Raw genomic sequence first — 18150 nt, forward strand, 5'->3', positions numbered from 1 at the left:
ACATGTTCGTTCCCTTGGCCCACATCCTATTCCCTTTCTTCTCATCTTTTGGAAGGGGTGAACCAAATTCCCCAATGATACACAAATCTAAAAAAAAAATCATATTTTCTGATTTTATATACATATACATATATGTATACATATGTATATATATATACACAGTATATATGTATATACATGTATACATATATGTATGTACATATATACATATATATACACACATATACATATATATACATATATACATATATACATATATACATATATATACATACATATATATACATATATACATACATATATATATATATATATATATATAATTCATGTGTTGTGCACACACACACATATGCCCTCTGCAAAAATCTACATAATAACAGCTTGGAGGGAAAAGTGCCTTCGGCAGTAACAGTCCCAACTAAAAAGATTCAGGTAAATTTTGTCTGCAATGAGGAAATTAGTACTCTATTTAAATGCCGTATTTGCCTTCTATTACCACACAAACACTTTCTGGGATTAAACATAAGCTAAAAATGGATTTGAAAAAATCGAACACTTGAATACGATACACACTGCTTGTTAGGATGTGATTGTCAATAATTATGCAAAACTGCAATTTATTTCAGCAGCAACTTTATCATGGGATGTGCAAACCAGGCAATAAACAACTCCTGCGGAGCGAGCGGCAGCGAAGCCCCCGGAAGAGCCGTTTATTCATCATGGGTGAGGTTTTTGCTGAACATACAGTCTTCCACAGTGGAGTTTCTGTGCTCACACTGGATAAAAATCTTCTGTCTGCATTAACTGGCGGAGGGGAGAATAGGTTTATGAGGATGCAGCTATTGGAAAAAAGGAAGCATTGCGCTGAGCTATTTATCAACCCCTACATAAACTTTAATACCACACAGCTGAAAGGTACCTGGGTGTTCGGCTTGGGCGAATGAGTGAAACCTTGGGTAGTTCAGGGGCTGACCTGGACTGCTTGCTCCCTGCTTATCTAGATTTCAAACTATCAGTGGAGGGAGAAATACCAAAATCATTGTTTATTTATCTTTCCATTCGGTATGATTTAAAAACTCAGAACCATCACCACGGCTCTGAGAACCTTAATGTTATAATCTGGCATGAAACGGACAGGTTGAAACGGGCGTAACTTGCTCACAGTTGGCCATTTCTGACCTACGAAAGGGACCATTTCTGACCTACGAAAGGGACCATTTCGTCCGCTTCAAGCTAGTATTTCTAGGTTGGCTTGCACAGTAAAAAAATCACTAAAACTTACTCCACCTCCAGCCTAAAATTTGGGATAGAAACAAGCTGTCACATTTCAGAAGACAAATGCAGGGCTAGACAATGACATATTTTTTTAACATGCTCCGACTTCATAGCAAATAAAGGACAAATACGAAACTCTCACTGCAGAGTGAAGCTTGGAGACTTAGATACTGTGTGTTTTATTCTCAGCGGCATCTTCATCATGAGCTGCTCATGAACCTCCCCTATTCTTAAACTAAAAGCACCACTTACCCTCTGCTTCCTCAAAAAGTAACTAGTAAATAACTCTCCAAGAGTTATTGGTAAAATACGATGCACATAAATCAGATGAAAGGGTTCTACTGAGACAGTGAGATTTCCAGCCAAATCCTACCAGTGAGTTTGCTGCTTTGTAAATTAGGCCCTTAGGGAAGAATAGTAACTCTTTCAGGACAGTGAGGCACCATTTTCCTAACGATACCCTCGTGCTCTGAAATATTGACAACCTCAGGCTGAATCTTTTCTAATTTGGAAAATACGTTAAAAAAAATTCAATGGCCACAACAGCAGACAATCTCTTCAAATGAGTTCTTTTACAGCCCCTTTGATCAGACGTGAGACTGTTGGTTCCTGCTCATGAGGCGGTTTTAAGGCTACATCCTTTATCCTGAGATCAATCTATGTGCACCGAATTCCTAAATTTTAATCGTGCCAAGTCTAGACTAGAAATGAATCAAGGGTACTTGTACGCCATATTTGTGCATCCAAAAGAGCTCTGACTGTATCTCATATTTTTTAATTCTCCATAACCATGTGGCTTTAAGTGGCTTTTATGATAAATAAAAAAGTGTAGAAATGATGAGAATCATAAAGAAATTGAAAAGATCGTTTTAGAACAAAAGTGAAGACTTTGGACAGGATAATTCTGTAAATGCCTTTGTCCAGGTTGCCCAATTATAGATCCTGGCGAAAACTTGGCTGAGCTTTGAAAGTAACAATGACTGGGTCTCAGTGATAGTAGTAATACTTTACAAATGTAATCTACTGCAGAGGTTCAGTACTTTTTTCTATCACAACTTTTAATTATCAGTTATTCTAGCTTTATAATGTACAAAACTAGCTGAGAATCTGGTGGAGTAGGGAATGGTATGGTGACTTTAAAAGGTTTTCTTTCTATTCGGAGGGCACCATATACCGTTGTCAAGTGTGGAAATATGAGCAGTGTGGTAGAGTGGTTCTCGAAGTGTGACCCATAGACCAGCAGCATCAGTATTATCCGAGAACTTACAAGAAATGCACATTCTCAAGCCCTACCGTAGACCTACTAAATCAGAGACTCTGCATATGGAGTCCGGTGATGTGTGTTTTAACAAGCCTTCTAGGTGATTTTGGTGTATGCTAAAGTTTTGAGATTCACTGCCATTGGAGACCCATCTGTTTGCCCTAGCTTCTGAGGAAGCTGCTGGAGGCAGGATGCACCAACGACTGGTTAGTGTGTGGGCTATAAAAGCCTGGCCCCCTCGCTCCAACTCAGGACAATTCAAGAAGATGGGGGGAGCACCGGGGATCGGTGCTGTGGTTGCAACCGCATTGAAGCCCAGCTTCTCCTTCTTCCCTGTCCTGCTTCCTTCCCTTGCCTTCCCTCACAGGTGTTAATCCTCAGAGCACTTGCCAATAAAATTCCTGCAGGTTAATCGATTTCTCAGAGCCTGCCTTCTGGGGAAATTCACATGCTGGATTGTCACAGTAAAGAAAGATTTTAAACATATACATGCTTTCGAAATCTATGTGCAGAAATATACAACTGCTTGCACAGACTGTAGTCTCAAAGACAGGACAGGACGAAGGATTCTCACACCTAGGAAATGAGCCTGAAGGGATATTGTACCTTTGGTTGCTCTTTAAGAAGATCTATAGATAATGGAGACTTGCATCACCACCAGTTAGAAGCAAGAATCTACTGAAGGCACAAAGTGCTGTAGCTATAGAGCTTAGTACAACTCCACAGCTGCCCAAGGTGGTGCTCATCTAGAGGTAATTCTGGGCAAAGGGGAAGAATCACAGAAGGCATGTCTTCGGCATCTCCATTTTCTTTCTCTCTCTCTCTCTCTCTTTTTATTTTAGAGAGAGAGAGAGGTGAGTGGGGGAGAGGTGCAGAGGGAGAGAGAGAAAGAATCATAAGCAGACTCCGCACTGAGCGTGGATCCCTTGACCCTGGGATCATGACCGGAGCTGAAATCGAGAGTCAGATGCTCAACCGACTGAGCCACCCAGGTGCCCTTCTATTTTCTTTTTAAGAACCGATTATCAGCGAGGCAGTCAGACAAGTAATACTCTGATCTGTCTCTAAACACCCACACACCTATCAGGGTATCTCCAAATAAATCTCTAAGACTCCAGATTTTCCATTAAGGTGCATATCAGCAAATTCTTATGGGTCAACCTAATACATAAAAAGCAAAGGAGGAAAGGGAAACATAACTACTTGCCCAAGTAAGGCTGTAGAGCTTAATTAATATTGCGTATACACGCAATATTCCACTATTAGATACACGGGTGGACAATACTTTATCAGTGCACTGTACTGCAGGATTGTATATATATAAATGTAGGTACATATACATTTATGTATACACTTTTAAAATATGTATTATATATATAATCAAACAGAAATAAACATATCGAATATTTAAAAAAAATTTTTTTTAACATTTATTTATTTTTTTGAGACAGAGAGAGACAGAGCATGAACAGGGGAGGGTCAGAGAGAGGGAGACACAGAATCCGAAACAGGCTCCAGGCTCTGAGCTGTCAGCACAGAGCCCGACGCGGGGCTCGAACTCACGGACCGCGAGATCGTGACCTGAGCCAAAGTCAGCCGCCTAACCAACTGAGCCACCCAGGCGCCCCCATATTGAATATTTTTAAGGGGGAAAGGCTCAACCTGACACAGGAGGCTATTCTGCCTGGTGTTTCTCTGAGTGTGACAATTGGAGGAAACTCGCAGCACTCAGTCTTTGCTAAAAAAAAACACCTCCGTCTGTGGCTTGGTATTGTAAAGGAGTAACCAGACAAAACACTCCGAAGCTCTCCTTCCTGGCTTATTTGCATTTAACCACTATCATTTCCTACGATATTTTTAGGGAATGATTACAGGATGACACTTCTTTCCCCTTTTTTGTTTGTCAGATGTAGGGCTGAGAGACTGAGCACCTTCGCGGTACTTGGGCTTGGGGCCCAAGGTTTCTAGCAATGCCCAACACTAGTCACAGAAGCAAACTTAACCTGAAATTCAATTTCCCGGTAACCGTAACAGTCTCTACCGACTTGCTGGTAACGAAATTACACTGTGATTTTTAAAAATGACTTTACATTGAGTTTTCAAGGGACAGCTAGAGTTGTCATCACCTGTGGATATACAGCAGTTTGTAGAAAGGGTTCCTTTCAATCTCTAGCAATTCTATTAGTCATGTACACTCATGAGAAGCATGAATCTAAACAAAGTCCTCCAATAATGCTTGGACTAGTACCCCATCAGTACCTTTCTGGCCACAGGTCCAACACTGCGGCTCAGGGCAACATCTACCTAGAAATATGGCCGCAGAAGCATGTGGCAGCCAGAGTATGTTTCTCTTTCCTCCTCTGCTATTGAGCTACCCAGTGAGAAATATACTCTGTTCTTTTCACTATTGGCATAGAGTAAGAGATCAAGGCTGTCAGGTACAGCACAGAAAACACATTTTTTTTTTAAAGCTAACACCCATATGGCTCTTCACATGTTTTAACTATATTCAGACTTGGAGCTCAGTCAGCTAAGCGTCGGACTCTTGATTTTGCCTCTCTCTCTGTCCCTCCCCTGCTTGCATGCACGCGTTCTCTCTCTCTCTCTCTCTCTCTCTCTAAATAAATAAATAAATAAAATATATTCAGGTTTACTCTCTCATCATTTTAGAAGGTATTGCCATTTTTTTCTACCTACATTCTGCCTCTGTTTTTCTTTGTACATTTCCAGTTGGATATTTCATTCCTCCGCAAAGGCTTTAACCTCTGCACAGATCATCTTAAAATCTGAACCTCATTCTTATTTGTGCATGCCCACCGACAGCTCATGAAGTCATCTCTGCATGTGTCCCATGTGTATTATGTGCCAGGATCTATGCTTGGTGATGGCGACACAAAAGTCATGGAGACGCGGACATGGGCTTTGGCAGATAATATATTCAATTCTGGTGGAAGAGACAGGTAAACACTTAACTGTGGTCACAGTATGATTAAGCCTCTAATTCATGTGGATTCCCTACCACTAGCTCAAATGTATTATGAACTTAGATCTCAATTTGCCTAACAAATGATAAATCTAGCTTTAAACATTTTTTTGGCCTTTACTTATCAAAGGAAGGGGAGATCTTCTAGCAGGTTTTATCTCAACATACAGTAATGGATGCTCAATACAAGTTTGCCTAATTGAATTGATTTTCATAAAAATAAGAAACCCCTTAGATACACGGTACAGGTTCTTGCCGGTTTCATTTTGCTGTTGTTGAGATTCATTCTGAGAGGCCTGGATGACTTTTCCAAATTTGCACACAAGGGAAGCAATTGGGATTAGAGCCCAAGCCTCTCATCCTAGAAAAGAAATTTTTCCAACTCTGAAAATGGATATTGGTGCCTACATCCCTCTGATGTGTTTATTGTAGTAAAATAAAGAAAAACGCAGGGAAGCTTATGCCATTGAATCCTGGCCTTCATTTTGGAGTACGGATTTAACTATCTTGTTACTTTACCATAAGCAGAGTCATTGAAACATGAAAAAACCTACACGTAAGGGAATACAGACATGGAAAGATTGTCTCCCACCGTAACCAGAGCAGAGAGATCTAGCTGGAGTTTGCTTCAAAACACACATATACACAAAATCCATTTTCAACGCAAATTTGCTGGTTTGCTGTTCACGGAGATATGAATTAACGAGGTTTTCATCCCCTCTCTCCTGAGGTCTGGTACTAAATTACTCAAACTCTCCAGAGTTAATTGGAAACCACGACCTAAATGTTCCCAAAGTATTGCTGATTAGTTCTCAGAAAACTCATTCCCATCTTTCCTCACCCCAGACAACACAGGATGACTTTTCAACATGTGCAGAAGCAACACAGTTTCACAAAAAAAAAAAAAAAAAAAAAAAGATTAATCCCCTAAAGATAAACCGCAGCTTTGAAGCTATCTGTTTAAACTTCCTTCAATGATACAGACATTTCAGTGAAAAAACATTTATCAGGGAGAGTTTACCTTTAGATAGTAAGAGAGTATTGGCATGATCAGTCATGCAAGGAATTTTAAAATACACATTCCATATCTTTTTTTTTCACTCTATGGGCATTTTAAAAATTGAGATTTGTACAGTATATCATTATGGAAACAACCATTATACTTTTCCTAAAAGCACCGGGACATTTCTGAGAAGAAAACTTTGCTATTCTTTGCATTACTCACTTCATTTGATTTCTGTTTCTGTCATGTAGCACTGAAAAAAAACTTAGTTGGTAAAAGAAGTATACGAAATATTATGCACAGGTGAAATACTCAAGATATATATTTTTTCTTACCTTGGATTGTTAAGAAAGAGACAAACACCCTCAGTCTAAGGTCTAGAGTTAATATCTTTCCACTGATATAATACCTAAAGGTACCATTTGGGGAAGTTTAAAAATAATGTTTGATTTGGTTCATATACAGAGACTTCAAGTATTATTCCAGATATTTAGAGAACTATAAAAGATCTTTAGAAAAAAAATGTGGTTATACTGCCTTCCAGATCAATACAAACGTAGATTGGGGTTTGGCTTCTAGTTAAACACAATTTTAGAAACTGCTAGAGAAACGTAAAGACGGGTGGAAATTAAGATGGACACACTAGTGCTTCGGCAAGGCTTGATTTTAAACTGAACACATTTTTCTCTCCTTTATTCTCGAAGCCTCCCCCTCCCCTTCACTTGTTTTTCTACAGCATCCTTTGTTCCAGGAACTCGGTATCGATATTGACATCTCACTGACCTCTGTGTATATTTCCTAAGGAGACTCGGCCGGCCGGCGCCTGTGCTCGTCATGAGACCACCTTGAAGACGTGACAAACACGGCTGGCAGCATGGACCAGATTCCTATAGAAACCACCCAGATCCTGTATTTTCCTATAAAACCCCTCAGCCCTTTAACCCTGGGCAGGAGTAAGAGGTATTACTGGCAGTTTTGGAGGCCTTAGCCTGCTTCAGCCTCTTTTGCCTGGCAAAGTGATAAACTATCCTCCTCCTTTATCCCCAGACTCTGTCTACTTGTTACATTTTGGCTTGGGAGCACAGACGTCAGTTTTTGACATTTCTACTCTCAATAAATTCTCAGTGATGTGTATAATGTGTGTCTTTAAGGTGAGTCTTTGGTTTTCATCACTTGTAGTGTTAATCTCTTTAAAAGATGGATTTCCTGATGTTGATAAGCTAAATTGAGTAACTCTCTTCTCTTCGAAAAGGATAAATGAAAACAAGTGTAGTAACCAATCAGAAAGGCAAGCCTAGCATCATCTCTCGAGTCTCTTAAAAGATTGTCCGGTCAAACGAATACCCATTGTCCGCCTCACTTAGAGAAAAACAGAACAGGTTGTCAGACACTGATACATAATATTCTGAAGACAGTAAGGTAGGTTAGTTTGATTTTCTAAGACCAAAAGTCAAGCATACAAATTCTTTTTATTTTTTTTCAAGTCTATTTTTTGAGACAGACAGTGAGCCTAAGAGCAGGGGAAGTGCAGAGAGAAAGAGAGAGAGAGAGACAGAGAGAGAGAGAGAGAGAGAGAGAGAGAGAGAGAGAGAGAGAATCCTAAGTGGGATCTGATCCCACGAACTGGGAAATCCTGACCTGAGCTGAAATCAAGAGTCGGATGCTTAACCAACTGAGCCACCCAGGCGCCCCTAGATTCTCTTTAAAAGGAGGCAAGTGATTAAAATCATATCAACAGATGATATGAACTTACAGTAGAGGGTGATCAACAGAATTTGGAAACAAAAACAATTTCCTAATTCCTGACATGAACTTGAAGTTATAGTTTCTAAATATTTGTACCTTTCGCTACCCAATCCCTCACTCAGCACTCTCTTGTGGTGAAAAATGCACTTTTGAGAGTCCTTCACATTCAACACGTGTTGTCATAATACTTTGCACGAAAACAATGCTCCTCGGTTTTGAAGCTTTTCCACATATATTTTCTCCTCTGATCCTTTAACTGGATGAGGTGAATGGGACAGGTTGTTATAATCATCCAGAGAGAAGATCCCCAGCAGACTCTGTACTGTCGGTATGGAGCTCGATGTGGGGCTTGAATTCAGGAACCAAACTATGAGATCATGACCCGAGCCTAAATCAAGAGTCAGAGGCTTACGTGAGTGAGCCACTCAGGCACCCCAATCATCAACGTTTTATATGTGAAAAACCTGACTTTCAGAGAGGCTGGAGGGATGTCCAAAATCAGGGTCAAAAACCTGAAACACCAAATCCAGTCCAGTCTAAGGCATTACCTCTCAAGGTAAGGAGACTTGTCAGTCTCCGTGTGAGGTAAATATAATGGATATTTACATATTACTATTCTCAAAAGCTCTTTGTTTTCTGTGATCATTGTATGAATTAGGTTATGGCATGTATCTGCGTGAAGACAAAAATTATTATCCCTTTGCTTATCATCTCCAGCTGTCATCTAAGAGAGCTATTAGAATGAATACTGCACTTTAGACGTGAGGTAGGCTTGAGGCTTTTATTCAAAAAGAGGGCATTATGGGCAGCAATAAAATCTTTTTATTCTCAGGAAATAAGAGAAAATCATAGTGCATATGATCGAGGCCTTATTATAGTGGTAACTTAATAAATGTTCGCTAATGATACAGAGATTATCAGGAAGTCTGTTCCTTTTGAGAAATGTTTTACATTAAAAATATCTAACAAGAAAATCAAATACATTTCTTTTCTAGAAATTTTACAGTAAAATAAATACATTTCCATAAGGCCAGCTGAGAAATGAATTAATCTCTCTGAGTGGGTAAGTCTTGGTAGATTCTAAACAAATTGCCCTTTTAATTTTGAACCTCTTTTAAAGGCTCAGATATGATTTACAAGACTTGTAAATCTGATATGATTTATAAGATTTGTAGGATTACAAATAGCTTTAGCTAATTAAAACTGATGATCAAAATAAAGATTTAAAATTTGTTGCTTTCTTACTTTAATTACTAGAGGGAGAAACTGCATTTAAAAGAACCAGACACTTTGAAATGCACTGATGGGCTTTTATAAGATCAATTCAAATTTATGAAGAATAGTCATAAATTAAGGATTTATTTTTTCAATTAAAACTACAACACTAAAGGAATAAATCTGAGGCCTTTGTGTGCTTTCAAGAATCCTCTTACTCATGAATGTGCCTCTCACAAAAAGTCTCTATATTCTTTTTCTTCATCATCATCATTACCGTCCGTCATGATTAACTTACCGTAAATTCCTTGAGAGGAAGGAGTCATACCACAGCTTCTGGTGTTTAATGGACACTCAGTAAGTTCAAACAAAATCAATAAACCTACTATGAAACAGGCAGACATTCTAAAAATGAGAAGGTCCTCGTCCCTCGTGCTTAAAAAACTTATAGGTCCAAATTATTTCTTGATGTAAGCTTACTGAATAATAATTTCTTCTTGTGTAGATTTTTAAAGTTCATACGTTGCCTTCACACACATGACTTCAGTTGAACCTCACAGTTATTAGTAGATACCATTTTTGTCTGTTACAGAAAACTGATTATATAAAAGACACTTACTCAGTGATAACCGAGATATTTCAAAATTAGAATGAGCAATTCTGTGACCAAAATTGTGTTCTGCTTTGCAGAAGTGTAGATATTAAATCTTTGGAGGTTGTATCGTTCATCGAGTTTTGTACCAGTAGTGAAAATCAAATGGTAGACTCTCATTGGCCAACACATTGCACTGAACCGTCCATCACGACCCAAATCGACATGATGATTTTCTTTGGAATTTTTAAAATGAACTCCTTCGAAGTCTGTTAACTCAACGTATATTTTTAGGTGCACTCCAAAGCCAGAGGGCATAACAAATAATAGCTTCTATTAAAATCAATCCAACACTCTGGCAAATTTTCTGATTGCCTTTTAGCTTGATCCGGGCCCAGAAATATGCATTAAAAAGGGTCTCCAAATGCAACCTGTCCAGGTATCCATTTGGCTCTATTACCCAACGTACTCCGACGCTCCGTGCTTTGTATCACCCATAACTGTGAATGGACATCTCCTCTATAGCTCTGCTCTTGTTCTGTCAGAAACATTCAGTGTGGCAGGGATGAGAACAGAATCTTGTGGCACAGCACCAGAGACCCTTCTTTCACGACTTGACACCCACCTATTAAGTGACATCCTTTGCGTCCTATAAACAACGTAGCCCTATAAGGCCCTATAAAGAACATAGGCTTTATTTATGGCTGTCTATGTGTGGATGTGTGTTTGTTTTACTAAATTACCCGGTTAACCTCACCAAGGAATGGGTGTCCATTTCTCTTACAGTCTTCATCTAAGCAGCATGCGCCATTTTAAATATCTTGGGGAGGTACAATAGCATCACCTGTGATGGTTACATAGAATTTAATTACATTTGTTAACATCTAGTTGGAAGGCAATCGGTATAACTCCGGGAGGGGTGTCATATCATCGTTTGTGGAGACCATGCCATTCAATAAAGGTGGTGGAAATAGATTATCGCCACAGTGATAATCCCAGAATTTTCAAAGGTTTTGCTAGACAATCTAGCACATCTTAAATGCTTGCTCATTTCAGCCAGTCTTGTAAAAATGGCAACCGGATCACCGAGAAAGAGGATAGGTTCTCAGAGCATATCACGATTTCATGAATTCACAGATCCGTTCTTGTCCAGAAAAATATTCAACCAAAATTTACAGATCGCATAACAGAGCCTCTCTGGGAAATTGAGGGAAGATATTTAACCTAACACGGTGATTGCAGGGCACTCCTGGCATTCCACGGGGAGGGGCTGGAGAGAGTTCATGACAACAAAGAACTGAGTCCCACAGCACTTCCTCATGTCCCACTGGACACTCGCATGGGAGAAACCCCGTTACCAAACACCTGGACCCCTAATAATACTTTTATCAAGGACTTAATACACGCTGAATTTTTTTCAGCAATGTAACTGACTGCCAAAGAAGGTGTTACAAACTACGTGTTAGAATAAAAGAAAGTGGGGGGGGGGCACTGCATCTGAGAAGGATGAAAACCATCCATACGGAGCTACAGGGAAATTTCAGGACGAAAGCTATTAAACTGAAAATAAATCGAATTTTTAAAGAAGAGAATGAGGAGATTCCTCCCCCCCGCACCTCCCCCATGCTTCCAAGCCCTGATCCTTCCTGCTCCACAGAGAACGAAATCGTATTTTAAAAATTGCTTTTTCACAGCCAGCTGTGACTACTGGGGAACCGGAGGTCTGCTTCGTATACGAACCCGAATTAAAAACAGCCAGCCCTTTCGTCAGTTCAGAGCCCGCATTCTTGATTACATTTGACACAATAATCATCATCATATCTTGAAACTCAAATCAGCCTGACAGTGCTCGACTCAGGGCTGCTTCTCCCAATTAGCTGGAAATTGGGGCCCAGCTCATCTTCCAGGGACTAAGTTTACATTTACAATTTTGCTGTGGTGAAAAGGTGTCAAACGTGATGGAAGGGGCAAATGAACTTTCTAACTTCTACGGTAACTATTTGATTTTAAGTTCACCCAACGCTGACAAACCTGTTTTGATGGGAATGAAGAAGTATAAGCTTCTTCTTTTTTTTTTTTTTTTTGGTTGTTACTATTTAAAAAAAAAACATACAAAGCTCAAGACAGCTAGAGTTTGGACCACACAGGGGAACTAAACACATACTGGGTGTATTTTTTACGAAATATTTTCCAAATGACGGCTTTCAGGAGGGACTGTCCTTTTATGTAAAAGTTGTATTAAAATTAACTTGTGGGGCGCCTGGGTGGCTCGGTTGGTAGAGCATCCGACTTTGGCTCAGGTCATGATCTCGGGGTTCGTGACTTCGAGCCCCGCATCAGGCTCTGTGCTGACAGTTCAGTGCCTGGAGCCTGCTTCGGATTCTGTGTCTCCCTCTCTCTCTGCCCCTCGCCTGCTTGCACTCTCTGTCTCTCCCACTCTGTCTCTCTCTCAAAAATAAATAAACATTTTTAAAAAATTTTAAAAAAGAAACTTATCACTAGATAGGTAAGGCTTCTTTGAAAACTAAAAGTCAAGAGATATCAGGGTTCAGAGGAAGGAATTTCCAATAAGATGCCAACACAAGAGCACCGTGTTCATGTGACAACAAGTGTTAGTCTAAGCATCTGGCTGAAAATTTCTCTTCTATATTTCTAGAAGAACAATAGTCAAGGAAACGTTTAGGCACTTTCATTCCATGATTAGGATACTTTTATACCTGGATCAAGGCAGTAGGTACAGACTATGGGAAAAAAACGGACCACTAGCAAAGGTAGCCTCACTTCATGGCCACCTTCTAGAACGTGGCTAAGCTGAGGATGCGCTCTGAGCACAACATCCTGATGTGCCATTTTCTGAGAGGAGAACAGCACAGAGTCAGAAGAGAAATATACAGGTTAGACAAAGAGGACTCTAGAAAGGAAGGAAAAAGAGCAGGAGGGTGGAACAGGAAGAGCGAGAAGATTCTGGAGGGGACTGAGATACAAGGCATTTGGTAGCCACGGGGAATGAGGGACTACGGGAACAGGAGTCAGTATTTAAGATCTGACATGGGGCGCCTGGGTGGCTCAGTCGGTTGAGCGTCCAACTTCAGCTCAGGTCACGATCTCAAGGTCTGTGAGTTCGAGCCCCGCATCGGGCTCTGGGCTGATGGCTCGGAGCCTGGAGCCTGCTTCTGATTCTGTGTCTCCCTCTCTCTCTGTCCCTCCCCCGTTCACGCTCTGTCTCTCTCTGTCTCAAAAATAAAGTAAACGTTAAAAAAAAAAAAAAAAGATCTGACAAAGTGAAAGAGCCCACGCCAAATGCCAAAAATAATGAGGAAACGCCATGGAGGCTGAGTTGGAGATACAAAAGAATAAGGAGAGAGTCCAACTTGGGGAGAAAAGCACAGGAGAAGTGTCAGAAATAACAAATAAGAGAGGCGGCACAGTAAGGGTAATGTTCCTTAGAGTTTTCTTTGCCGCAGGCTTCCCTAGTCACTCAAAGCTGAACACTTCTTTCAGGACACATTATGAATATCCTTTTTTAAAAAAAAAAATTTAACTTTTTTTTTTTTTATTCACTGTTGAGAGACAGAGAGAGAGTACGAGCAGGGGAGGAGCAGAGAGAGAGGGAGACACAGAATCCGAAGCAGGTTCCAGGCTCTGAGCTGTCAGCCCAGAGCCCGACGCGGGGCTCAAACTCACGAACCGCAAGATCATGGCCTGAGCTGAAGTCGGACACTCAACTGACTGAGCCACTCGGGTGTCCCATGAATATCCTTAATGTACAGATAGTCCTAAGGAGGAAATATTTATTTTTCTTTATAATATAGTTCTATTTATGTGGGATTTAGGATGGGTTTTTTCTTAATATAGTAGAGGGATGGATTTTTCAGGTCTGGTTCCTGATGCAAGTTTTAATTATCTTGTAGGAAAGAAGTCCAGACTGTAAGTACACTGGAATAGTCATCTATTATATATAACATCATCTAGGTTAATTTTTCTCCCAATTTTTATATAGGCATTATTGAAGAAGATCCTGTTAATGCATCTCAAAGAATTAATTGATACCTTTCTCCTTTAGAATTAGTGGCCAATCTAAGTATTTTGTAAGCAACACTTTCCTAGGGCCTATTCTCCTTAAGAAAACACAGTTCACATTTTCTTTGATCAGAGTAATTAAATCTTTGAAGATGGGTTTTGACCTTTAGAAAAAAAAAATTCTCACAAAAGCCAACATTCTTTAAAATTATTTAGAAAAAAGGACACAACGTTTTTAAAAATCTAGACATTCCACTGCTATGAATATCAGGAAGGTTATATATACACAGCAAGGTTTGGCAAAAATAATCATAAATGAGCTACAGGAATATCTTTAATTTTATTCTTCACATATTTAATATTCACCTCTCTTGTGTTAACCTAAGAATGGTTTTTCCAAATTCTAGTGCTCTTGAATCATGAGGAAACTGAATTAGAAATCCTTTGAGTGACTTCTACTTTAAATATTGGACACCAAGCTGTAAAGCATCCGGCTCATCTCTATACTGGCATGATTTCTGAAGATAAAAAATGCTGTTTCAATGTGGTCCTTGATTTACGTATTTTTTATTATTTTTTTAAATATAATTTATTGCCAAATTGGCTTACATGCAACACCCAGTGCTCATCCCAACAAATGCCCTCCTCAATGCCCATCACCCATTTCCCCCTCTCCCTCACCCCCCCTTAAACCTTCAGTTTGTTCTCTGTATTTAGAAGTCTCTTGTGGTTAGCCTCCCTCCCTCTCTGTTTGTATCTATTTTTCCCCCTCTCTCCCCCCCATGGTCTTTTGTTAAGTTTCTTAAGATCCACATATGAGTGAAAACTTAGGATATCTGTCCTCTGACTGACTTATTTCACTCAGCATAATGCCTTCCAGTTGCATCCACGTTGCTGCGAATGGCAGGATTTCATTCTTTCTCATCGCATAGTAGTATTCCACTGTATATATAAATGACGTGGTCCTTTATTTAAGACCCTTAAGAATTAACCAGCTGATCTGTTTTAGCTGGTTTCAAGGTACACGCTAGCAACAACACTGATAAAGGCATAGCCCTTTGCAAAAACCTACTCAAGTAGATCACCGACCAGTTTGGTCACTTCTCTACTAATGTTCACTTACGTGTAGCTATGAATTACTTTCGCTAGCCACAGAAAGGGGCGTCATTTTTTTGAAATCCAGTCCTGACTTTGCTCTATGAGTCCTACAAGTGCAAAGAACTCAAGTTTACCAACCACATCAAAAGCAGTGCGAGGGGAGAGGCCAGTTTACAGGATGGCTGCAATACATTCCCTTTGTAAATATCCTTGAAGATCACCTCGGAAGGCAGCACATCTAGGGAAGATTCATGCCATTTAGGATGACGGTGCTTCTGAGTTTGATCTGACTATCCGTTCACTTCTCGGCGTAAATCAAATTCTTAAGTTTAATTTCAAAAATGCTGCAGTGATTACTTAGGAAATCACTGGCTACCCAAGCAACTTTTGCAAGCTGCAAGCTGAGCTCTTCCGTTTTCCCACTGTAATGCCAGCAGACAAGGGCAGAGATTACCGCTACTCCCCACCTCTCCCACAGGCCATCGAGCATGTCACTCGCACGCTTTCCTTCCTCAATTAATGTGGTCAGTAGAAAAAAAACAATGACTCATGGATAAACTGTGTTTTCTCCCATTTCTTATTTGCAACGTGTGCACCATTATATAATCAGATTCCGGGAGCAACTTTATTTTTTTTAATGTTTTACTTTTTATATTTGAGACAGAGAGAGCGAGAGAGCGAAAGAGCATGAGCAGCGGAGGGGCAGCAAGAGATGGAGACACAATTTGAAGCAGGCTCCAGGCTCCAAGCTGTCAGCACAGAGCCCGACGCGGAGCGCTTGAACTCACAAGCAGTGAGGTCATGACCTGAGCCAAAGTCGGACGCTCAACCGACTGAGCCACCCAGGCGCCCCCGGAGGCAACTTTAATAATTAGTTCGTTGTTAAGTAGTTTCAGTTCTTGGGGGGAAAAAGGGCAAAGTAGTAATTCCTCACATCTACACTTTAAAAAGGCGTGTTATTGAAAGGCACAGACAGTTCTGTTTTCCCGTTTGAAACCGTGAACATCATAATTTTCCCCACCTGATCGTGTTCTTCCTGGAGCATAGTGTTTAAAAGTGGCTCTTAAAACTCGCCACATGTGAGATAGTTGTGTTTATTTTAATCTCCGTCAAAATGATGCAATCGAAATGAAAGTGTTGGTGTAGCCTTGGTGTTAGGACTAACAAAATTGCGTATTTGTTCTGTGAGTGGGATATGTATTCAGGAAGAATCTGTGCATCATCCCCAACACCTACTGCAGCCTCTGCCAAAGAGTGCGCGCTGAAGTTTTACCGACGCAATTAATTCGAAAATGGTAAACGTATGTTAATAGCAGTCTTTTCATTTTGGATACTTATGTAGCAATCACACTAGTGCAAACATAACTGTCACCGTTTGAGCCCAACTTTTTCTTTCAAAGTTAGAATTGGAAGACTCTAAGAGAACTCATGGTCAAAAGCAGCATTTGGCAAAACTTTGAATCACAGATCAACAAGACGGAGAGCAACTTGTTTTTCTAGGAAGAATGGCAAATACTTGCTTAGATACCCTCTTGGAGCCACTCGTGTGAATGATGCTGGCAGAGGGACAAAAGAGTAGAAACACTGGAAGTATTAAAAAGCAACAACTGACCCTACACGACAGAATTCTCAAAGAATTCGAGAGCCCAACATCAAGTAAATGATGGGGAAATACACACATAAGGAGAAGACTTCCTTCTTTTTCTTCAAACGCACAAGTCTCTTTGTCAGAATTGACAAAAAGCTCAGGTTTGGAGCTGAAGAAAGTCACAGACTCTCTGTACCTCAGGATCCTGGTCTGAGTTATCAACACTGGGATTTTGAAATCGGCGACACAGATTCAGAAAAGGTTAACTCGGGCCTGTAAAATGTTACACTCACTTGGAACGTGGGCTAGCCAGTTGTAAAGATGTCTGTCTACCTGCTTGTCGCTGGACAAGACAGAGAAGCCGGAGCAAGCTGCCCTACCCTAGCCATCAGGGGCCTGCAGTGGAGAGGCCCCCATCAGGGGCCTGCAGTTGAGTTCAAACTCTGGTTCTCCAGGCTGCCCTACTGCAAAGCCCTGGCCCCTCCTCAGAGTAGATCGGGACTTTCCATCAGGAATGGTTGCCAAGTGAGATGGGTTGGCTAGTTGGCCACTGTACATGAGAAGTATATGAAGGCTTATTCACACACACCAAATGCTTGGCTGAGCTTCTAGAATTGTCTACAGGCCGGGCTAAATTTTTCTGTCACCAGCAGCCACCTAACAATTAGGCTAAATGTAATCATTAGCAGGTTGTGGATTATACGTTTTGTGTGGGAAAGAAAATTTTCTGAGAGTTAGTCCCACGCTATTAAAATGTTGACGAGAATAGAGTATCAAGGAGGGTTAATGGAGTTTGTTGCAGGGAAAAAAAAAACTTATTAGCAGATCCAGGCAATTATAATAGACTCTATTGTTTACTGCTATTTGCTAAAATGGAGGCTTCTTTTACTGAAGGAATCCTAGGCTATTTCTGCAACTTCTAAATGACTTCCCTTCCATTCTCACTGTGGAAAGTCTCAGGAAAACAAAGATTCAGTAGGGGTCAAATATGCGGTACCAGAGAACCAAACTCTCTTTCTCTCTCTCTACCTGCCCTACCCCTCCCGAATGTACATAGGTAGGTAGGTAGGCATCTATCTATCTATCTATCTATCTATCTATCTATCTATGAATATTTCCAGAAAAAGTCCCTAAACTTCTAACAGAATATGAAGTGACAATAATGGTCCCAAGGGAACCATAGAAAAGATGTTTGAGCAGAGTCAAAGATAGAATAATACAACTTCCGGTGTTCGGTATGGCAAATTTGCAGGCTTACGCCAACGTAAAGAGTTGAACTGATGGCACATGAGAATACTACCCAGGTAACTCTTAGTGAAATGATCTCCACTCAGGAGTCTGCACTAGATGCTATGCTATCTATCCGAAA

The 18150-nt window shown here is 40.4% G+C and overlaps 1 protein-coding gene across 16 annotated transcripts in view; it reads right to left on the reverse strand.

Annotated features, from left to right (window-relative positions):
- Positions 1 to 18150, reverse strand: part of DMD (dystrophin) — a 2092562-nt gene that overhangs the window by 480454 nt on the left and 1593958 nt on the right. The window lies entirely within an intron of this gene.

Source organism: Acinonyx jubatus, chromosome X, assembly GCF_027475565.1.
Source record: "Acinonyx jubatus isolate Ajub_Pintada_27869175 chromosome X, VMU_Ajub_asm_v1.0, whole genome shotgun sequence".
Classification (NCBI taxonomy): Eukaryota; Metazoa; Chordata; class Mammalia; order Carnivora; family Felidae; genus Acinonyx; species Acinonyx jubatus.